The following is a 16,277-nucleotide window of genomic DNA, read 5'->3' on the forward strand; positions in this document are numbered from 1 at the left end:
AGTGGAAATAAATAAACAGTTTAATTAAGTTTTAATGAAAAGGCTTGAATGCATCAGCCCTACTCAGCCTAATATCCGAAACATGATGGAAGCAGATTTCTATAATTTGAAAATTGGATTAAAAGAGTGCTGGGTTAGGAAAAGTAATCATGGCTTATTTTGGCACATTTTTACAATTAGAGCCTCATAATGAATTGATATTTGCCTTTATGTTGTGTGTATGAGGGGGAAGGGGAGACAAAGTTGGCATATGTTATATTTTTAGTTAAATGAAAACTAATGCAAGAAGGTTGAGTAAATGTAACATGTTTATATAAACCTTTCGACTGTGCAGATAGTATGTTTTTCTAACTGCTATTTATTATAGAAATGCATTAATATCAGTTGGACTTTGTAGTTCTGTATTTATGTGGTTCTGGGCATGTGTGTGTGTGCGCAGTTGCACATGCATTTGGAAAACATATGCGGTTGGCCTGCAAGGTCTGTTCCCAGAAGCAGGAGATAATTCCCCATTGACAGATGTTTCCAGATGTGTGGAAGAGTTGCTAATTGCAAAAGACTCCCACAGAGTCCTTTTTAACCTCCAACCCCCCACCACCACTTTCCACGGACGCCTTTAATATTAGGCTACAACCTTATCGGGGATAAAACATCCACACTGAACATCTCACTGTGTGGACACAGTGGAAAATGCCTCATTTTACCAATTACATAGTTTTTTATGAGGTGGCTAATGTTTGAATTCGTACAATCTTATTTGTACATTTCAGTATGATTTGCATTCTGTGCCAGTGATGTTTGGTATAGGGGCGGGGTCAGGGGTGGGGCTTCAGTATTGCTTTGTAATCGTACATTTGTGTACAATTCACAATGTACAAATTCATACAAACTAGCCACCTAGTAAAATAGTTTTTAATTCTAGTGAGATCGGGTTGGATGTACTGACGCAATGGAGCAAAAGGTAGGCAGTTGTGGTTTTATAGTATGATTCCATCAGATTAGCAACAATTAGAATGAACAATTTCATTCTCTTTCAAGTGTGGGGGTAGATTTCTTAAAAAATAAATTTCAAACAAAAAGCTGGGAAATTTTTGAAAAGCTGAGAAAATTATATCTTTGTCAAAGACTTTATTCAGATTTGAATCAGAACAATGATAACATTTTGGGATTTAGTTTTTTGGATTTGTACACATTGTGCCCTATCATATGCCTTGTGATAGCAAGAGCAAGTGAGGGATACCATATAACATTGACAAGTTTTACTGGCTTTAAGTCTTGTCCATGGTGGGGAAGCATTGCGTCATAAATAACGGAAATCTCGTCAATGATAGGGAAAGATTTATTTAAGAAAATGCAGGCAGTGGCCCACTACATTTGGCTTTATATTCACCTGAGGAGTTTAAGGCTGATGCAGTGCATATGAAGATACTGCGCTATGCTTATCGATACAGCAACATTTTCCCCTTATAGCAGTCTTACCTATAAAATACCTATTATTCTTAAGTGCTAACAAACCTCTCCTCCAAATCCTTTTTTGACGTCTCAGCAGGAGTGCTGCAAGCCTACGGCTTCTCAAGAGGGTTAACAGGCTCTCCTGCAGGCTGGCATGCCCATGATGATGGGCCTTGTTGCCTGCCAACTTGATCTGCGTTGGCCAGGCTCTGTCCATGGCTCCTGCAGTAACAGCACGCTGGGCTGGAGGCTTGATCCTTGGCCAACAGATCTGCCTTTAATCACAGAGCAGAAGCTGAACAGAACACTCAGGAGACTTGCTTGGTTTCATGCAGGATGATGCAGTTTGAAGCCATGCCATAGGGTCTAGTATGGCCAGTGCTATAAAGCTGACCATTCTAAAAAGCCCAGTTTAGCCCAGAGGTAAATATCCATACTGATACAGAAAGGTGTTTACTGGTTTGTGCTTGTCTAACACTGACATAAGTTGACCTTGCTGACCGAGTTAGTTAGGAACAATAGGTGAAATTTGGACTGGTTAACCCTGTAGATTACCACCTACCTCATGTCCGTTTTTCTCCATTGACAGTTAGTAGCATTGTTTGATTACATTGTAGACGACTGTGTACTGCAAAAATGTCATCAAAGCAAATGTTTTACCAATGTGCCGTGCTCTGTGTGGTCATACATGGCCATGAAACACTAGCCTAAAATACATTTTATAAAGATGTTAAAATAGTTCACCCATAAAATGTTCAGTCATTATATCAAACAAATGCAAATCCAAGGCACTTCTTCCAGTTCCAAAATGTTAAAAAGCCTTTATTCAAACATGGCTCATAGAAACATTAAAATGACTAAAACACTTCACACTGGTGCATTTCGGCCATGCAGCCTTCCTCAGAGTGTGTCAAGTACAAAATAAGTCACACGTGTAGATATAATCAGTTCCACTAGAAAAATGGGAGAAACCAAAATAATCTTCATGGGGGACCAATAGCAACATTAACAATTTCATACTACAATCACATAAAAACCTTGACAAGAATAATCAGAATGATTTTCATTTCATAAATACGGAGATAAATCCAATTCCTCGTTCAAAGCAGGAAAGATAGTGGCTTTTAACTGAAAAATCCAAAAGGCTTACCTTTGTGAATTCTTTGTAATCTATTACCCTTTCTGATCGATCCAGTTACAATTTCCAAACCAATAATTCTTAAAGTAGAGGGATTTGAGTCATGTGCAGATGCGTAATGTACTGGCATGGGATAATCTTTGTTTCTAGTACGAATTGCATTTTTGTATGAATTGCATAATCTATCTTGCAGTCTATGCTTTTTTCTGGCCCACATAGAAGCACAAGCAAGCACATTGAATCCTATAGATTACACGTGTACACTTACAATTAATGAAAGATCTAATCAAATATAGTTTCTTTGTGCAAAAATACAAGAATGACATTCTCACAATGATTACAGTGTCCACACTTAAACATGACATGTTGTTTTTTTCACAGGAGGCAAATAGCTTTTCACAACTCTGTCTTTAATTGTAGGAGCCTGTCTTTAGCTCACAACTGGAGGTTCTCGAAAAATCTCGTGTAGACTTGGATCACTTTGAATAATCCCCCCGTTTCTATTTATTATACGCCTGATGTCATGTGACCCAGAATTGAATTCCATAACAAAATACGGTTGTGTGGAGTTGTTTTCTTGCTTTTCTTTTTTAGTAAATCATCCTGTTGTAGTAACAACACTTTATTTAGCCTGATCGACCACTCTTTTTGTTTAAAACGATGATTCATATCCATAGCCAGACATTCAAAATCTGAGTCTTGGTCACATATCCGTCTAAATCTTTGGAATTGGAATCTTTGGACCCGATGGAATACTCTCTGTCAGATGCTTTGGGTTAAATTCAGTCTAAACCAATTTGTAAACATCCTTTGCTCATGCCTTTGCAATGGGACCCATTATTTCAAGCCATAAGACATTCTTTAAAAGGCTTTAAAATTACTCTCTACTAAATAGTAAATCAATTTGTTTTTTTTCTCACCAAACCCTATCATATGCCTTGTGATGGCAAGAGCAAGTGAGGGATTTTTAAAATATATTTCTACTTTTGTGTAAATAAAAAAAAGGTTTTTATAACAAGAAATATTACTGCATGAGATTGAATAAATAATGGCCCCTCTTCTGAATTGTAAATAAACATTGAGTGAATGTCTTATGGATTTGGTTGTGATATACAGTAAAAGTATAGTTTTGTTGTGACATCCAGTAAATAAACATATATATTTGTCAGCTGACTGCCTCTATACAGCATATTCCTGACGTACATATATTTGTACATCAGATTACTTCTAGGAATTATTCATGTTTATCTGAGGATTGCATTGTGCTTTCAAAATGGTGTATATGTTTACATCGCATTTTGTTGCAAGGTGTATTTGTGTTGAGTTTGTGATACTGTTAAGTAACAATAAAGCAAAAGGAAACTCTCTGTACCATAAACAACTGTGGTGCTCCGAGCTCGCCCCCTCCTCTACACAGCTTCCACGCCTGCATTTTTTAAAATTCTGGTGAGAATTGACCCATGATGGAATGTGGATTTTCATGACACTTTAAACAGTGCCTCAGACAGGGATTAACATCCACGTAATTTCAATTTGTTTACTTGAAAGTTTACAATTAGCAAATTATTATGCTTTACTTAAATATTCTCAAAAAGACGCAAAAGAGAACTCGATTCTGTTCTCACGGGGTGTTTAAATTATGCACGCAGCCGGTGTTTTGTCGAATTATGCAACCCATCAAATTCTATCCTCACGTTGTGATTGGGTTGGGGGAGGGGTAATTTAGGGTTCGGCTTGGGGGGGGGTCATTCCTGTATTGCGGCAACTCAGACAACACGCAAAATACTGAATTGAGTTCTATTTCACGTTTTGTTACTCTTAAACAGAAATATGGATATAAAATGATGCCAAAATGCCCATATTAGCAAGTATCTTTGTAAAAGTAATCATTATGTCTTAAACAAACGTAAACAGTTTGGAAACAAAACGCATGTGTTACAGTATATTAGAACATGGAATATTTCAGAATAAAAGCATCTTTACCTTCTTAAATTGTGTGCTTCAGACTGAAGCGGGGGTCTGACAGTAGCCCCGCTGCTCGCGATAAATATAAACATTACACTTTTTGTGCAATAAGAGGGGAACATGTAATGACTGGTAGAAATGTGAATGTAATTGTGAATTATTATTATTATTTATTTATTTATTTTTCTCACCTGAAGGGTTTGCTTTTCTTCAATTTCGTATTAATAATATCACAGAAAAACATAACTCCCTGAATTATCTCTCCCTCTCCTGAATCCGCCTCTTTTCAGTAGGCATCTTGGCTTCAAACAATACCCAAAATAGTGATAGGATTTATAATGAATAAAATAATTAATGTGATGCATTGCTTCCATCATTAATCTTCTTGCGCAAACGAAATGTGAGAAACTAACTATCAGCAAACATGTAGCTTAGTTTGCCTAATGCCTACCTACCAAAAAAATTGTAGCCTAGGCTTCTTGTCTGCAAGCTATCTGTCTTATTATTTAGGCTGAACTTGGCAAACTCAGCCTGGATTAATGAAGTTTTTAATTAATTTCATAAAACTTGATGATGATGATCGTTCGTTTGATATACATCACAAACTCACCTTTTCTGACAACGTTAGGGTGGCCATTTCCATAACACCAAAAAGGAGGACACTCAGCATTTAGTGAGGCAAGAATAATTGCATAGGACTCTGGTGTACTCGCAACTACAATACAATTTTGTGCATCATATCGATGGTCTCATGATACAGTGATTCTGAAACAGTCTACTCAGTTTTTCAAAAATTGTCTGGCAATGAATATTTGACCTAAGCCTAAGGGAAGATGTACCTGCAGCTCGTCGGTTACTTTTGTTTTTCTGTGCTGGCATGTCGCAGGTCCCTTGACTACAATCGTCCGCTTCACAGCGACATCCAGGAAAAGTGTCTCTACTGCCTTTTTATATAAAGTTGTGCTCTTTTGTCCATTCCGGATTAAATGAGGTCTGACGTTTCAACAAGTTACCGTTATGATGTGATGAAGCTAGCACGTGGACTCCACTTCCATGTCGTGGAGGCTTGTTTACGTTTTTAACCAATGATATATCAGGTATTTATTTGACACCTCTTTCAGCCAATCATTTGTTTGACCGGAGATCTTACGGCGTCAGACGCTATGCTGCTGCGTCCCAATAAATGTTCTAAAGCGGGTTTTGTTTAGGCCGATTCAGCACAAATCCAGCACAAAAGAAGGACAAATGAGTGTCCGGTTTGAGGCTGCCACGGACGTATGACAGGGGGCTTAAAATCTGGACTGTCCGGCCGAAATCCAGACGTATGGCGTTGAGTCGTATCACCCGATAATCTTCTTCTAGGGCCGCTCATGCAGGCTCAGCTCAGGTCCCGGTCGCGTGCAGCACTGAACCCATGTAAACAGAGTTCGCCCTTCCTCCTTTCCCTTTCGTTCCCCGAATACTGAGGTGAATGAGGCTTTTCACGTTTTTTTTATCTAGACGTATGTGAAATTCTGCATCCATTGTATAATTTATTTATTTATTTTCCACCTCGGGAGGTCAACGTGAGTCGAGAAGGGCATATGGGCAGTTGCCCGGGCAACCTGAGCAACCCCCCTGTGCACGTCCCTGGTGTGCACACAGTTCCCTGTACTAAACAACTGCATCCCAGCCACGGGGCAACCTCTGAGGGAACGCAGCTTTTGTGGAGAGATGTGAACTGAAATGGTTGTCTGTCAGAATTGCTTGCATGGATGCTTTTTTTCTATAATCAATTTTTGTTTATTAATATTTTTTGCTTAATATGTTGATTGACACTTTTAATGAAGTGTTTTGTTGTAGGGGTACAGAGTAGCTACAGTTCTTTACTGTATAGGCTATTGAAGAAGGGAGAGGGCTCCATTTTTTTATTTAGCCTACTTGTTTAGCTCAATTATAAATAGTAGAAATACGTAAAGCCGTGTCCGGTGTTATGTATTTGACCAAGTGTTTAATTTTTATTCGGCTTCAGCCAAAAATTTTCATTTCGGTGGAAAATGGAAAACCCGGAGCGGAATTCCTGGATCTCTCGTGGAGTGATAACAGAATGCCTTCAAGCAGGGATGCGAGTCCTTTCCAATTCACTCATACAACCTATTGTGCAGTTCACCATTGCATTCGTGCTGTGCTCGTGTGAGGCATTACAGACATCTGCCGAAGCTTCTCAAAATCAGCGGAGAACGGAGATGTAGCACAGGAGCGCAGTATAGGCGCACAATTGTAAAATAATAATACATATCATTTCTGGAACTTCAAGGCCCCTCACATTCCAGGGCCCTATGTACTCTGTCACTCTTTTCCCCCTACTTGCGACGCCCCTGCTTGTGCATCCAGTGCCCAAGCACAAAAAAGTGACATTTTTGTTATATTAATAAACTGTTTTAGTGTAAAGCACCGCAACAGCCAAGTGACCTTCCACAAATGACAGTTTGGGAACAACTTATTGTGAGAGCTGGAGTCGAAAAGCGGAGTAGTCAAAGGACGGACCGCCCACTACATATGATAATTATCCCTAACGAATTATTACAGAAATAATTTATTAAAGTCCTGCGTGTGATCTCCCTCTTTTGTTGCAGTTTGAGAGCTGAATGTAACAAAGGCAAGAAAATCTCCAATCAAATGTTATTAGGCATATGTATATTGAATATATTTTAATGATTCCCTTCGTGTTTCTGTTTGTCTGTATTCTGTGGTGGACAGTAGGCTACAGTATAATAACGTTATTCAGTTCGAGAAGCCATGAGGCCAAGCCAGTACTGAGCTCTGTTTGAGATAATGCTCATTACTTTTGGCCATTACTTTCATTCTATAAAAAGGGAAGATTTTTCCTCTGATAACTACTTTTGCTGTTGCATTAGTGAGTCATGAGGTGAGTCATTTCTTTCCAGGAATAATTTATTTCCATTGTTTCTGAAGATAGCTATTAAAATTACTGTAATTTATCAATGAGCCATTAAACACCATCTGCGTGGGCTGTGAAGGTGGTCGTGGTACAAAATGTGATGTGACTGTGGTCAGAGATTTTGCTGTGTTATTCTTTTAGTTATTGGTGAGTATGTAATTCCTAATATTTGTTAAAAGATTGTTGCATGATTTCAATGTTGTGTGCAATAAGGATGTCTGAACTGACATGGTTGTTTGGCATGTCAACACTTATTACAAAATTCGAAAAGTGCACTATTGGAACAGATTAAAGAGGCCATTCATGCACTCATTGCCATGTTCAGTTTGAGAAGGTCTGAGCTTTATCCTGCTGGAAGTAGCCATTAGAGTGCTTTATGATTGTTGTTATGTTAGGATAACCTGCCAATCAAAGGAAATGCTTTAGCATCTGCCAAGGATGATAAAATACACATGTAACACTGATAAGACTGTCTTAATACCAGCAAAAGGTTTCTTGGGTTTAGTAAAAATCTGCCTGGGGTTCTATAAACAAACAACATAGTAACTGGCACCAACTGGAGCATTGCTTTAATTCTTCATTTGATTTTTGAACAATAGCGATGAAAATTGTATTTATGTTTCAAAATGTCTTTTCTGAGAAGTGTCTGGGATCATCTTAAAGGATACATGAGGAAGAGATGCCAAATCTATTTGTGAAATTCCTCTGGGTGTCCATCTGATTCTGGAGATTTGATGTTGGTTGTGAGATTGTGAATTTGATGGTTACTTGCAGGAGTTTTTGGTAGTTTAGGTAGGAATACTTTGGCTTTTTCTGTCATTCTTCTTTGGGCATGCAGTTTGCTAGTGGTGTGCCAGTTTTGTTTCCAAGTCCAATTAGATTTTTGTCTTTACTGAAAAAAAGAAAATTCTGTTTTTTGTTAAGACTATTATCTAACTCCCATTTGATTTGACAGTTAGAATTTGTCTGAAGACATTCGAGAAGCCATGAGGCCCAGCCGGTACTGAGCTCTTGTTGCAGATAATGCTCATTGCTTTTGCTGATTACCTTCATTCTATAAAAAGTGACTATTTTTCCTCTGATAACTACTGTTGCTGTTGCATTAGTGAGTCATTTGTTTCCAGGAATAATTTATTTCAATTTTTGCTGAAGATTACTGTAATTTATCAATGAGCCATTAAATACCATCTGCATGGACTGTGAAGGTGGTTGTGGTAGCAAAATATCTGACCAAAATCACATTTTGTGTGTTATTCTGTGTGTTATGCGAGTTATTGGTGAGTACCTAATCTGTATGTGAACACGATCTTTGTAGTGTCGTCGGAGCGTTCATTTTTATCTGATCACCGTATTATTAAACTATTGCACTCTTTCTAACACCCAAAACTATTCTCTGACTTGTTTATTTGTAGGTATTTGCAGTTAAAGTTTTAATTTTCAACATCCCTCCATGATTTCTGTTAAAAGATGCTTGTGAAACTAGTTATTCACAAAAAGGGAAATGCATTCTTTGTAGCTGCACGTAATAGTCTGAATTGTTTGTGTGTGTGTGTGTGTGTGTGTTTCATAATAATATCGGATTTGGAACATCATAAGGGCACATAATGACAGCATTTATATTTTTGGGTCAAAAATGTCTTTAATTCTGCGGGACTTTTCCCAAGCATTATAAATATTTGCACTGTTTGAAAATGATTTTTGCCCAGATTGGACAGTATTTCCTTCAGATTGGAGTGTGCCGCAAACAAATGAATGGAGCTGCAGTGGATTCTGTCAAATGTTATTTCCTTTACTCTCTTGTTGTGTTTATGTGTTGTGGTTTTGTGGTTTTGTTCATAAATTTTGTGTTTCTTGTATTCCTTTGAACATTAGATTGTCATAACACGCATAGTTCTTTTTTACAGTTCTACAATTGAATCGTTCATTTCATAGTGAAACAGACGTTTTCCATTAGATCATCGGGTTGAATATGGTCTCATATTCTGCAATAATCCCTAAAGTCCATTTACCTCAGTGTGTAATGTATCCAACATATCCAGGTCATTGATGTGTTGTATCTAATCATCTGTCAGCAGGATGATACTGGTTCTGTGATGGCAAGGTTTGGTAATGGCTTTATTTTAGGCCAAGCGTCAATCATTGTGCATTAAATGGATCATGTGCGTCAAATGTCAGTCATTGTGATGTAAAATTCCCTGACATCAGAACGCACTAAGGTAGTGTTGCAATAGATTTGGGTACATGCCTAAAAGTTGGATGTTGACCCCTAAGGTAATCTATTGATGGTTCACGTATTGAAACTCAAATGCCCACTTTTATTCATAATGATTTTCATTGACCATGGCTTTAAAATGTTGGATATCAATGATTTTCTCTCATTCTCTAGAGATCTTCAGTTGCTCAGATGTGCTGGCAACATAATCATCTTTTTCTTTTATTTGAAAAATTGCTAATATTTGTGTAATGGTTACATGATTGAAGGCCTACAGAAGTTATATCTCCAGTACATACAGTATATATTGTACAAATTTGACGTAAGATTGCACAATAAAATGTGTTAAACAATGCCATGATTTTGTCTGATTTCTGAGTGTTTCACAGTCTTAGATACATCTACTTAAAAATCACCTTTTCAAAATGGAAAAGGCATTCTTTCCTGATCCCTTTCCAAAGCAGTAATAGTGATACTTTTAGTCTAAGGGCAGCGCTGTTACATAAGGATTTGTTCCTATTTAAGTAAACACTCTTCAGTCAGGTAAGAAAAACAAATCCCCGGTGAGTAAACAGCCATACCCAACATGAACAGCCTTGCTAGGGTGAGCGCAATATTACAGCGGCCTCTGTGTGGTGCGATTAGAGGAAAGGGAATTATTTATCAGTGATAATTGATATGTCACAGGGAGTGGAGGGCTGGTTCTGCTTGGCTACAGAATCATACTGGATCTGTTATTTGTTTTTCCATCTGTTTGGAATAAAAGAGGGAGGCTCTGTTGTCCTTGAGACAGCTGTGTTGTCAGAGAAAGACTGCATGGCTTTGGAGAATCGTAGGGCTAAGACGTGACCTCTGGTTTTGTATTAGTGCAGTAGTAGAAAAACTCTGGTCAATTAGGGGAAAGTTTATCATCAAGCAGTTTGGCTAATATGAGGACTTGCACGAATAAATCATAGCGTCAGTCTTTGGAGCAGCAGCTGGTCTTTTCCCAGCCTCGTCACCAGACGAAAAATTTGAATATCAAAAGTCTTGCGAGGGAACATAAACCAACAGGGATTTGCATAGGGATTCTGTTTTTTAGCTGGGACAAAGACTAAGGGGGTTGTTCACAAACAATAAAATGCCCCTGCTGATAGCATTGTTTGTGCTAGTGCACAAACACTCCCCAAAAATCTGTACTGACATCATACTCTACTGGGAATGGCCAGCATTGTTCCACTTCTGCAATTCAGGCAATTTCTATTACAAATGCAGCAAGTTTGCATTGTATCTCAATTTAAATGCACATCATGCATCGCTAATCCTGAACAGATTAAACGCCTATACTGGATTGTTGGCGGTTTGTAAATAAAATGCAGGTTTTTGTGCAGAAATAGGACAAAAATGCGCTGAAAGTGTTAAATAAAATCACACCTAAATGTCATACGTTGCTTTATAGCCAATTATATAGCTTACATGTTGATAGAGTGTCAAAATTCTGACTGAATCTCTTCTGTTTTGTTTCAGATACATCATGTAAGCAATGAGAAGATGGAACTTTAAAGCATATGGTCGTCTTTTCAAATGTAAGGACATTTGGCACAATCAGATGCTCTGGATATCATTATTGAGAAAAATCTCTGTTTTATGAAGAATACATTTGTTGCAAGAATGCTCTCTGATCTCACTCACCAGCACAAGATCCAGGCCTGTAAACTGTGGCCAGCCGTGAAACCAAAGGAAAGAATGCAGCAAGCTAATGTTATCAGTCTCAACCATAGACTGGGCCAGCTCTCTGAAAAGGAGCTGCCAGCGCTTTGCCCCACATTAGGTCAGGTCTGACTTCCGAGTCAGGCTTCTGATCTTGGATCACCAGGCTGGTGGTCTGGGGAACAAGTGAACCTGTATAAATGATGCTGAGCTCATGGTAGAAATGTTGTGTTGTTTTTTTTCAAGCCAGGGGATGGTAAATTAGATTTGATGCTGGTGAAAGGTCTACTTTTCTAGAAGTGTCAACACACCAGGTCATTTATGCCAGGTTTTACCCTGTAAGGAGGAAACGATTCCTTTAATGGAATGTGATCATGCATGTGTGTATTATAATGGTTTGAAGGGCAGTTAAAGATTTAAGGTTAGTGACAGTTTCTTAAACATACATGCAGTAACCGCACACTTGGTTACGGAAGTATTTTTCCCATTCGTTTTCTCCTTTTAAATATTTTTCCTAAATAAAGAGTTCTGAACCATGAACCGAACCAACCAGCTCAGAGATGAATCACAGCATTGCAAACTTTTATTTGAAGCTTAAACATAATTTAAAATTATACAAAGAATACTGTGTACTTTGCTTCCCATGAGGCTGTAAACTACTGTATGCATGGCACAGACCATTTTGATGCAGACCTATATCGAATCAACATTTCATTTCTAAAGTACATGTACTTATGCCGATTGTGTTTAATAAGCTGCTATATGTAAGGTCATGTAAATGCGTAAAACGTTTTTCTTTTATCGAAGAAAGGTCATAAACGGCATAAGCAAAAACGAACGGCAGAGGTAATTTTCTGCCTATTACTCAGATTTGGCGCTGCATGTAAATGCATGCCTTTACCGGTTTTCTCTCAGTTTTGTTTCTTTGCGCATGTCTGAAAGAGCAGTAGTAAAAGTCTCAAATGGAAGCAAGTGTAAAATAACGTATAGAAGTCCGCTCTCGAATCACAAAGTTGATGTAGAAACGTAAAAAAATTAAAAACTATTGTTGCATATGCAGGTACTGAGTTATAAAGAGTTTTAAAGATACAGCTTCTGAGCTTTTCCCACTGCATTTTTAATTGCTAAACAGACTATCGACGATGACGTCACTGCACGCAAGTCTCAAACCTCCGTGTAAATGCGGTTTTCTGCGTAGCCGGTTTATTACCATGCATGTAAACACATGAAAACAGGATACTTTTTAAGCTGATATTTTATAGATATCAGTTTATTTTGTGCATGCAAATGCTACTTTTTATTACTTAACTCGGTCAAAACAGAAGTGTTACTTATACGACTGAAAACCATCATACGTAACAACCAAGACTACTTTAAAAATATTGATGGATGTTCCATAAAATCCTTTCCCTAAAGCAAAGAATCTTTTATATCGATAGTAATCAGTCATTTGAAAGTCATGTCGCCAACACCTGTAAAAGCACCTGTTTTTCATCTTTAGAATATATCTAAACTACGTCATATGTTATCACTATTAGATGCAGAGAAGCTAATTCATGCATTCATGACGTCAAAACTAGATTGTTGTAATGCACTTTTAGGTGGCTGCCCTGTGGGCCTATTACAAAAACTCCAGTTAGTTCAAAACGCAGCAGCTGGAGTTCACATACGAACTATATATTTTGAGCATCTTATCCTGGTTCAATAAACATTGCACAACCTTAAAATCTTATTGATTACCTATAAAGCCCTAAACGGTTTAGCTCCTCAGTACCTGAGTGAGCTTCTCTTGTATACAGTCCTGCACTCCAGGACTCTGGTCAGTTGGTAATACCTAGAATTTCAAAATCAAGTGCTGGTGATAGAACCTTTTCCTATCTAGCTTTGGAACAGTCTTCCTTGTACTGTCCGGGAGGCAGACTCACTCTGTCAGTTTAAATCTAGATTAAAGACGCATCTTTTCAACCTTGCATACACAACACATCAATAATACAAATACTCTGAGGGCTTAGGCTGCATTGGTTAGATCAACGGGAACCAGGAACACTTCCCAAAACAAGTGATGTACAGTACTCTACTCTCAGCTGTCTTTTCTCATTTTTCCGAGGCTGTCTCAGTAAGCAGGATGCAGTCCATGCCCAGACTTGGTGGTAGAGCTGAGAGAGGGGAGCGGCGACCTGACAAGTGCTGAGATGGTAGAGCTGAAAGAGGCACTCGGCAACCCTACAAGTCCTCACTACAAAAAATTTCAATTGCTATTAGATTATTAATGATAATATTAAACCTATTATTTACCTTTTTACTATGTTTATTTTCTGTTTAATTTAGCCTAGTTATGCAAGCACTGTCAAGCTTGTAGCGATGCTGCAGTTCTTGCCAGAGGGGACCTGGGTTCTCCCAAGGTTTTTTCTCCATTGGAGTTTTAGGTGCCTCGCCACTGTATGCCTGACAGGGGGGCTGCTGACATCAGCTTTAGAATTTAACGTTTTCGTATTTATTAATATAACTTAAAAATGTAACATTCTGCTTAATTTATTGATTATTACATATGAGAATTTAACGTTTTCGTATTTATTAATATAACTTTAAAATGTAACATTCTGCTTAATTTATTTATTATCACATATGGAAATTAATAGTCAGTTGACCTGTGTTTCTCTCTTTTATCTTAAATGTGTGCTTGAGTGCGTGCGTGTGTGCTTGCATGTGTATATTGTGCTCTGTGCTTGTGGAGTTGTTTTATGCGTGTGGTTGTGCATGAACCTGTGTGCTTGTCTGTATTCTGTGTGTGTTCCCTTTTTTGTTTTAACTTGTATAACTTAAATGCTTTGCTTATAGTCAATATGTTTCATGTACAGCTGCTTTGTAACAATGAAAATTGTAAAAAGCGCTAAATAAATAAAGTTGACTTGACTTGATGCATTTTCTCTTTTGTATTACGTTTTGCTCTAAATGAGTAAATGAGGGAATTTTAGTCCAAAATATATTTTTTATATAAAGATGGACAGGAGGAGATATGACACTGTGATTTAAAAGAAAAACAAGAAATGTCAAAACTTAATGTCATAAGTGTCTAGCTAAACAACTTCATGATGTAACCCTTGCTATTCTCCTGCCATCTGGAACACTAGTACTGTATGTTAAAAAGTGATTTTGGTCGAGATGAGGCGATATGTTTGATCTGATTAATTGGTTTAGATTGTCCCTGGCCTTGATTCAGCGGGAGTCCAAAATGACTGAGGTGGTCAGCATGACTTTTCCCAAATTTCACTGATCTTTTCAGCAGAACTTATTTGAAAAGGCAATTCAAAACAGAGGAGAATTCTGACAGATCTTAGCGCTCGTCTCCATCCTGATGCGCTAATGCCTTCTTTCATCTCTGCAGTTGCTGCCATCTCGCTGGTTACGGTCGCATTGCCATGGCAATATACAGAAAACAAATCGCTAGTCGTGATGTCATACTTGGAGAGCTTTATTTGCACCCACAGAGAGAGGGAGAAAGAGGCTGGGTGGAAGATGAGGACTGTGGGAGTGGAAGATTCTGGCAGGTCAGCAGTACTGCACAGTAACCCTAGAGGAGGATGCTACTGTATCCCATTGTTTCTCTGTGCTACCTGGAGTTAATGCACTTTAAAAGGTTACAGTTAGCATGACAAAAGAAATCCAACTGGAGCAAGCTTTTTTCTTTAGCGTCTGTTTCAACATAGAGCATGAGAGTGCTGTAATGATGAAACTTTGCAGGTTAAACTACTTGCTATTGAGGATATAAAGGTGTTTGTTAAAGGGCACATTTTTGCCTGTCAGGCTTTTAGTATTATATACAAAACAGAATATATATAAATGCTCTATATATACAGAAATTGAAATTTCTGCTTAAATAGTGGCTATACATGATTGGAGATTTGTGTTCCTTGTCATTTTGACAACATTTCAACTTACTGTTCATTTCTTAGTTGGAAATTACATTTTAAACATTGGTCAAATGAAAGAAACAATAAACCTCAATATCACATAATTTACTGTTTTGGTAAAGTGTGCAATAGAATACATAGTAGTCAAGAATACAAGTCAAAGATAAGGGACATGAATTGTGTGACTTCATTATTATAAATAGATGTTTTTTTAAACCCCCAGGGGCCTCCAGAAGGTTACTGTGAGTGTTTATTTGCTTTCTTTCTACATGCATAGTTTTCAGAATTGTTTACATTTTTATATTTCTAGTCAACATTTCCTTCTTTTCTCAAACAAAAGGTTGTTACATTACAAACATTTGATTGTCTATTTTAGGAAGGGGTCCCTCACAATAGGTTAATCTTATGGTAATGTTCTGTCCCTCACCTTACATGTTTATGACAGAAGGCGTACATACAGTATAGTCTATGGCTGTAATTTTTATATTTGCATAACTTCAATTAGCTTTTTCTCATTAGCATTGCAATAAAATACTGATTATATAATAATGTTGTAATTCAGAATATGAACAGCTGTTCACTTTGACTTTTGTCTATAAGTACGTGATGATATCTGTTCTGACATACAGTGTGAAAGCATTTGTAAATTTGGCAGTAAAAAGACATTTTGTTTTGGATTTTGGTTGAGCTTGTGTGTTAAATAAATGTAAGCATTTTACATTTGTGTTAAATGTATTCATTTTGTGTCAATGCAACAGGAAATGTGTTAATTGTATAGCCTACACAGCCAGGTGTTGTGAGGAAGAAAGTCAGATCCCAACCACCATTTACTGCCATAGTAGGGAAAATAAATACTATGGGAGTCAATGGGGGGGGGGGATTTGACAATCTTCTAGATATCTTCCTGTGTGTTCAGCAGAACACTTCTGGACCAGTGTTTTCAAAGAAATCATTTAACATAAACATTTA

General features: G+C 37.7%; 1 long non-coding RNA gene across 1 annotated transcript in view; it reads left to right on the forward strand.

The window, feature by feature from the left end:
- LOC306905808 overlaps window positions 1–14,315 on the forward strand; it is a 66,301-nt gene extending 51,986 nt beyond the window's left edge. Inside the window, exons 3-4 of the long non-coding RNA XR_013787775.1 lie at window positions 11,215–11,273; window positions 11,383–14,315. This is a non-coding gene — a long non-coding RNA (uncharacterized lncRNA). The remainder of the gene's footprint in view (window positions 1–11,214; window positions 11,274–11,382) is intronic.
- The last annotated feature ends 1,962 nt before the right edge of the window (window positions 14,316–16,277 follow it).

The sequence above is a fragment of the Barbatula barbatula genome (assembly GCF_947034865.1).
Source record: "Barbatula barbatula genome assembly, chromosome: 16".
Taxonomy (NCBI): Eukaryota; Metazoa; Chordata; class Actinopteri; order Cypriniformes; family Nemacheilidae; genus Barbatula; species Barbatula barbatula.